Below are 6,000 nucleotides of genomic sequence, written 5' to 3'. Positions count from 1 at the left end.
TTATTCTGTGATGTTTAGATGCTATAATTAAAATAGAACAACGAGGTGTTTCCATATGAATAGCTGAATGATTCTATACTTTTAATGCAGCTGCATCATATTCTACTGTGTAGATACAAGGTAATCTGTTGAATTAGCATCGTGCTGGTGAAAGTCTAGGTTTTTCCCAATATTTTGCTGTTAAACAAATAATAGAGTGAATAACCCTGATTAGGTGTCATTTTTCATGACTGGTAATGTGATAAATTTTTCCCAGTAAAGTTTGGGAGGAAAAATATGTAATTTTTAAACTTTGACATGCATTAAGAAATTTTACTCTCCAAGGTTTGTACATATTTTTATGTTCCAAGAAAAGTAGGGGAGGGTAATATCACCTCAGCTGCTCTCACACAAATGTTCTCAGTGACAGGAACTTTAGGGACACAGGCACACGGCCATATCCCTGGTGCCGACACAGGGCAGTGGCATCTGGATCCTGAGAAGCTCCAGGAAATGTTAGGATGCTCTCTAGAGGACACCCTGCTAAGGATCAGAAAGGGGTCAAGGACGTCCAGAGATTACAACAGGTCTTAAACTAAGGGAAAGTTCAAGCGGAGGGCACTAAGTTTCAAGGAGCAAGCTGAGGTGAGAAAGTGGCAGAGAGTGATGGAAGGAGAAGGTAAAAAGCTCCAGGAAGCTAGGGAAGGCACATGAGGGCTCTCCACTCAACCTTAGCATTGAACTTTGTAGTGCTCATGATGATGGGGCTCTGTGAACTCTAGAATGTTCAGCACTATCTGGGGACTCTACCCGCTCAAGGCCAGCAGGACTCCCTCCCCCAGCTCTGACAACCAGCAATGTCTCCAGCTTTGCCAAATGCTTTTCCGAATGAAAAAATTGCCCCTGGTGGAAGCATTAATCTACACTAATATATAAAAGCAAAACACTAAAACTCATCACCTCTTGGTAGCAGAATTACAAGTGTGAGAGGGGTAAAATGGAGGTCTTCAATATCTATTGAAATGACTTTTACTTAATCAGCAATTTGATGTCCCAGAAGGCATGTGTAGAGGTGATGCCACATGGCTGCCTGTACCTCAGATTAGAAAGGGTATGGGTTATCCAAGGGTCTGTAACCGTAAACTGGAAATGTCTGTAACTGTGAAAGGGAATGACACCCACTGGGTTACGTTAAAAAATTGATGTAGGGAATTCTGTAGATATTGGGAGAAAAAAATACACAATGTAAACCCAAACACCATTCTGATTCTCTCACCATCTTAGGGTCATCTTGTCTATCTATGAATGCTAGCATAGGAATTTTTGTATATTTTCAAAATTGTATACTGTTGGATCCTTTTTAAAATAGGAATAAATCCCAAACTGGACCAAGTAACTGGACACTGCTGGAGTCTCACTTTTGACCAGGAGAGCTGACAACATCCTGCTCCCCCTGGCCTGGACACTGTTTGGCTCAGGGGCCTAAATGCTCTCCTATTATGGAGAAAGAAGATATTTTGAACATTCTCATCATTCACCCATTCGCCTCTCACAGCCGTTGACCTCTCAAACCTCTTCCACACTCCTGGATTTCTTTCTCAATTTACTGAGCGCCATTTCTGTCCCTCATCCATTCCAACATGTGGTGGATCCAGGTGGTGGATTCTGTCCACGATTTTATGAAAAACAAACAAACAAAAAAAAAAAAACCCCAAAAACAAACAAACAAAGAAACAATAAAAAAGACTTTCAAAATTTTTTGCCTAACACCTCCTTAAACTGACCTCCACCTGCAGCACCATGATCATACCGGCAGAATTTGGACACTTTTTCTGGTAGTCAGATGCTTTCCATGTCTCATTAGGAAATGTGACTCTCGAGAGAATGGGCAAGATGGCCGAATAGGAACAGCTCCAGTCTCCAACTCCCAGCGCGAGCGACACAGAAGACCGGTGATTTCTGCATTTTCAACTGAGGTACTGGGTTCATCTCACTGGGGAGTGCCGGACGATCGGTGCTGGTCAGCTGCTGCAGCCAGACCAGCGAGAGGTGAAGCAGGGCGAGGCATTGCCTCACCTGGGAAACGCAAGGGGGAAGGGAATCCCTTTTCCTAGCCAGGGGAACTGAGACACACAACACCTGGAAAATCGGGTAACTCCCACCCCAATAATGCGCTTTAAGCAAACAGGCACACCAGAAGATCATATCCCACACCTGGCCGGGAGGGTCCCACACCCACGGAGCCTCCCTCATTGCTAGCACAGCAGTCTGTGATCTACCGGCAAGGCAGCAGCCAGGCTGGGGGAGGGGCGCCCGCCATTGCTGAGGCTTAAGTAGGTAAACAAAGCTGCTGGGAAGCTCGAACTGGGTGGAGCTCACAGCAGCTCAAGGAAACCTGCCTGTCTCTGTAGACTCCACCTCTGGGGACAGGGCAATAACAAACGCAGCCGAAAACTCTGCAGACGCAAACGACTCTGTCTGACAGCTTTGAAGAGAGCAGTGGATCTCCCAACATGGAGGTTGAGATCTGAGAAGGGACAGACACCCTGCTCAAGTGGGTCCCTGAACCCTGAGTAGCCTAACTGGGAGACATCCCCCACTAGGGGCAGTCTGACACCCCACACCTCACAGGGTGGAGTACACCCCTGAGAGGAAGCTTCCAAAGCAAGAATCAGACAGGTACACTCGCTGTTCAGAAATATTCTATCTTCTGCAGCCTCTGCTGCTGATACCCAGGCAAACAGGGTCTGGAGTGGACCTCAAGCAATCTCCAACAGACCTAGAGCTGAGGGTCCTGACTGCTAGAAGGAAAACTATCAAACAGGAAGGACACCTACACCAAAACCCCATCAGTACATCACCATCATCAAAGACCAGAGGCAGATAAAACCACAAAGATGGGGAAAAAGCAGGGCAGAAAAGCTGGAAATTCAAAAAATAAGAGCGCATCTCCCCCGGCAAAGGAGCGCAGCTCATCACCAGCAACGGATCAAAGCTGAACGGAGAATGACTTTGACGAGATGAGAGAAGAAGGCTTCAGTCCATCAAATTTCTCGGAGCTAAAGGAGGAATTACGTACCCAGTGCAAAGAAACTAAAAATCTTGAAAAAAAAGTGGAAGAATTGATGGCTAGAGTAATTAATACAGAGAAGGTCATAAACAAAATGAAAGAGATGAAAACCATGACACGAGAAATACGTGACAAATGCACAAGCTTCAGTAACCGACTTGATCAACTGGAAGAAAGAGTATCAGCGATTGAGGATCAAATGAATGAAATGAAGCGAGAAGAGAAACCGAAAGAAAAAAGAAGAAAAAGAAATGAACAAAGCCTGCAAGAAGTATGGGATTATGTAAAAAGACCAAATCTACGTCTGATTGGGGTGCCTGAAAGTGAGGGGGAAAATGGAACCAAGTTGGAAAACACTCTTCAGGATATCATCCAGGAGAACTTCCCCAACCTAGTAGGGCAGGCCAACATTCAAATCCAGGAAATACAGAGAACGCCACAAAGATACTCCTCGAGAAGAGCAACTCCAAGACACATAACTGCCAGATTCACCAAAGTTGAAATGAAGGAAAAAATCTTAAGCGCAGCCAGAGAGAAAGGTCGGGTTACCCACAAAGGGAAGCCCATCAGACTAACAGCAGATCTCTCGGCAGAAACTCTCCAAGCCAGAAGAGAGTGGGGGCCAATATTCAACATTCTTAAAGAAAAGAATTTTCAACCCAGAATTTCATATCCAGCCAAACTAAGTTTCATAAGTGAAGGAGAAATAAAATCCTTTACAGATAAGCAAATGCTTAGAGATTTTGTCACCACTAGGCCTGCCTTACAAGAGACCCTGAAGGAAGCACTAAACATGGAAAGGAACAACCGGTACCAGCCATTGCAAAAACATGCCAAAATGTAAAGACCATCGAGGCTAGGAAGAAACTGCATCAACTAACGAGCAAAATAACCAGTTAATATCATAATGGCAGGATCAAGTTCACACATAACAATCTTAACCTTAAATGTAAATGGACTAAGTGCTCCAATTAAAAGACACAGACTGGCAAACTGGATAAAGAGTCAAGACCCATCAGTCTGCTGTATTCAGGAGACCCATCTCACACGCAGAGACATACATAGGCTCAAAATAAAGGGATGGAGGAAGATTTACCAAGCAAATGGAGAACAAAAAAAAGCGGGGGTTGCAATACTAGTCTCTGATAAAACAGACTTTCAACCATCAAAGATCAAAAGAGACAAAGAAGGCCATTACATAATGGTAAAGGGATCAATTCAACAGGAAGAGCTAACTATCCTAAATATATATGCACCCAATACAGGAGCACCCAGATTCATAAAGCAAGTCCTTAGAGACTTACAAAGAGACTTAGACTCCCATACAATAATAATGGGAGACTTCAACACTCCACTGTCAACATTAGACAGATCAACGAGACAGAAAGTTAACAAGGATATCCAGGAATTGAACTCATCTCTGCAGCAAGCAGACCTAATAGACATCTATAGAACTCTCCAACCCAAATCCACAGAATATACATTCTTCTCAGCACCACATCGTACTTACTCCAAAATCGACCACGTACTTGGAAGTAAAGCACTCCTCAGCAAATGTACAAGAACAGAAATTATAACAAACTGTCTCTCAGACCACAGTGCAATCAAACTAGAACTCAGGACTAAGAAACTCAATCAAAACCGCTCAACTACATGGAAACTAAACAACCTGCTCCTGAATGACTACTGGGTACATAACGAAATGAAGGCAGAAATAAAGATGTTCTTTGAAACCAATGAGAACAAAGATACAACACACCAGAATCTCTGGGACACATTTAAAGCAGTGTGTAGAGGGAAATTTATAGCACTAAATGCCCACAAGAGAAAGCAGGAAAGATCTAAAATTGACACTCTAACATCGCAATTAAAAGAACTAGAGAAGCAAGAGCAAACACATTCGAAAGCTAGCAGAAGGCAAGAAATAACTAAGATCAGAGCAGAACTGAAGGAGATAGAGACACAAAAAACCCTAAAAAAAATCAATGAATCCAGGAGTTGGTTTTTTGAAAAGATCAACAAAATTGACAGACCACTAGCAAGACTAATAAAGAAGAAAAGAGAGAAGAATCAAATCGACGCAATTAAAAATGATAAAGGGGATATCACCACCGTCCCCACAGAAATACAAACTACCATCAGAGAATACTATAAACACCTCTATGCAAATAAACTGGAAAATCTAGAAGAAATGGATAATTACCTGGACACTTACACTCTTCCAAGACTAAACCAGGAAGAAGTTGAATCCCTGAATAGACCAATAGCAGGCTCTGAAATTGAGGCAATAATTAAGAGCCTACCAACCAAAAAAAGTCCAGGACCAGATGGACTCACAGCTGAATTCTACCAGAGGTACAAGGAGGAGTTGGTACCATTCCTTCTGAAACTATTCTAATCAATAGAAAAAGAGGGAATCCTCCCTAACTCATTTTATGAGGCCAACATCATCCTGATACCAAAGCCTGGCAGAGACACAACAAAAGAAGAGAATTTTAGACCAATATCCCTGATGAACATCGATGCAAAAATCCTCAATAAAATACTGGCAAACCGGATTCAGCAACACATCAAAAAGCTTATCCACCATGATCAAGTGGGCTACATCCCTGGGATGCAAGGCTGGTTCAACATTCGCAAATCAATAAACATAATCCAGCATATAAACAGAACCAAAGACAAGAACCACATGATTATCTCAATAGATGCAGAAAAGGCTTTTGACAAAATTCAACAGCCCTTCATGCTAAAAACGCTCAATAAATTCGGTATTGATGGAACGTACCTCAAAATAATAAGAGCTATTTATGACAAACCCACAACCAATATCATACTGAATGGGCAAAAACTGGAAAAATTCCCTTTGAAAACTGGCACAAGACAGGGATGCCCTCTCTCACCATTCCTATTCAACATAGTGTTGGAAGTTCTGGCTAGGGCAATTAGGCAAG

This window comes from Macaca thibetana, chromosome 19, assembly GCF_024542745.1.
Source record: "Macaca thibetana thibetana isolate TM-01 chromosome 19, ASM2454274v1, whole genome shotgun sequence".
In the NCBI taxonomy this organism is placed as follows: domain Eukaryota; kingdom Metazoa; phylum Chordata; class Mammalia; order Primates; family Cercopithecidae; genus Macaca; species Macaca thibetana.
This window is presented reverse-complemented; position numbering follows the sequence as displayed.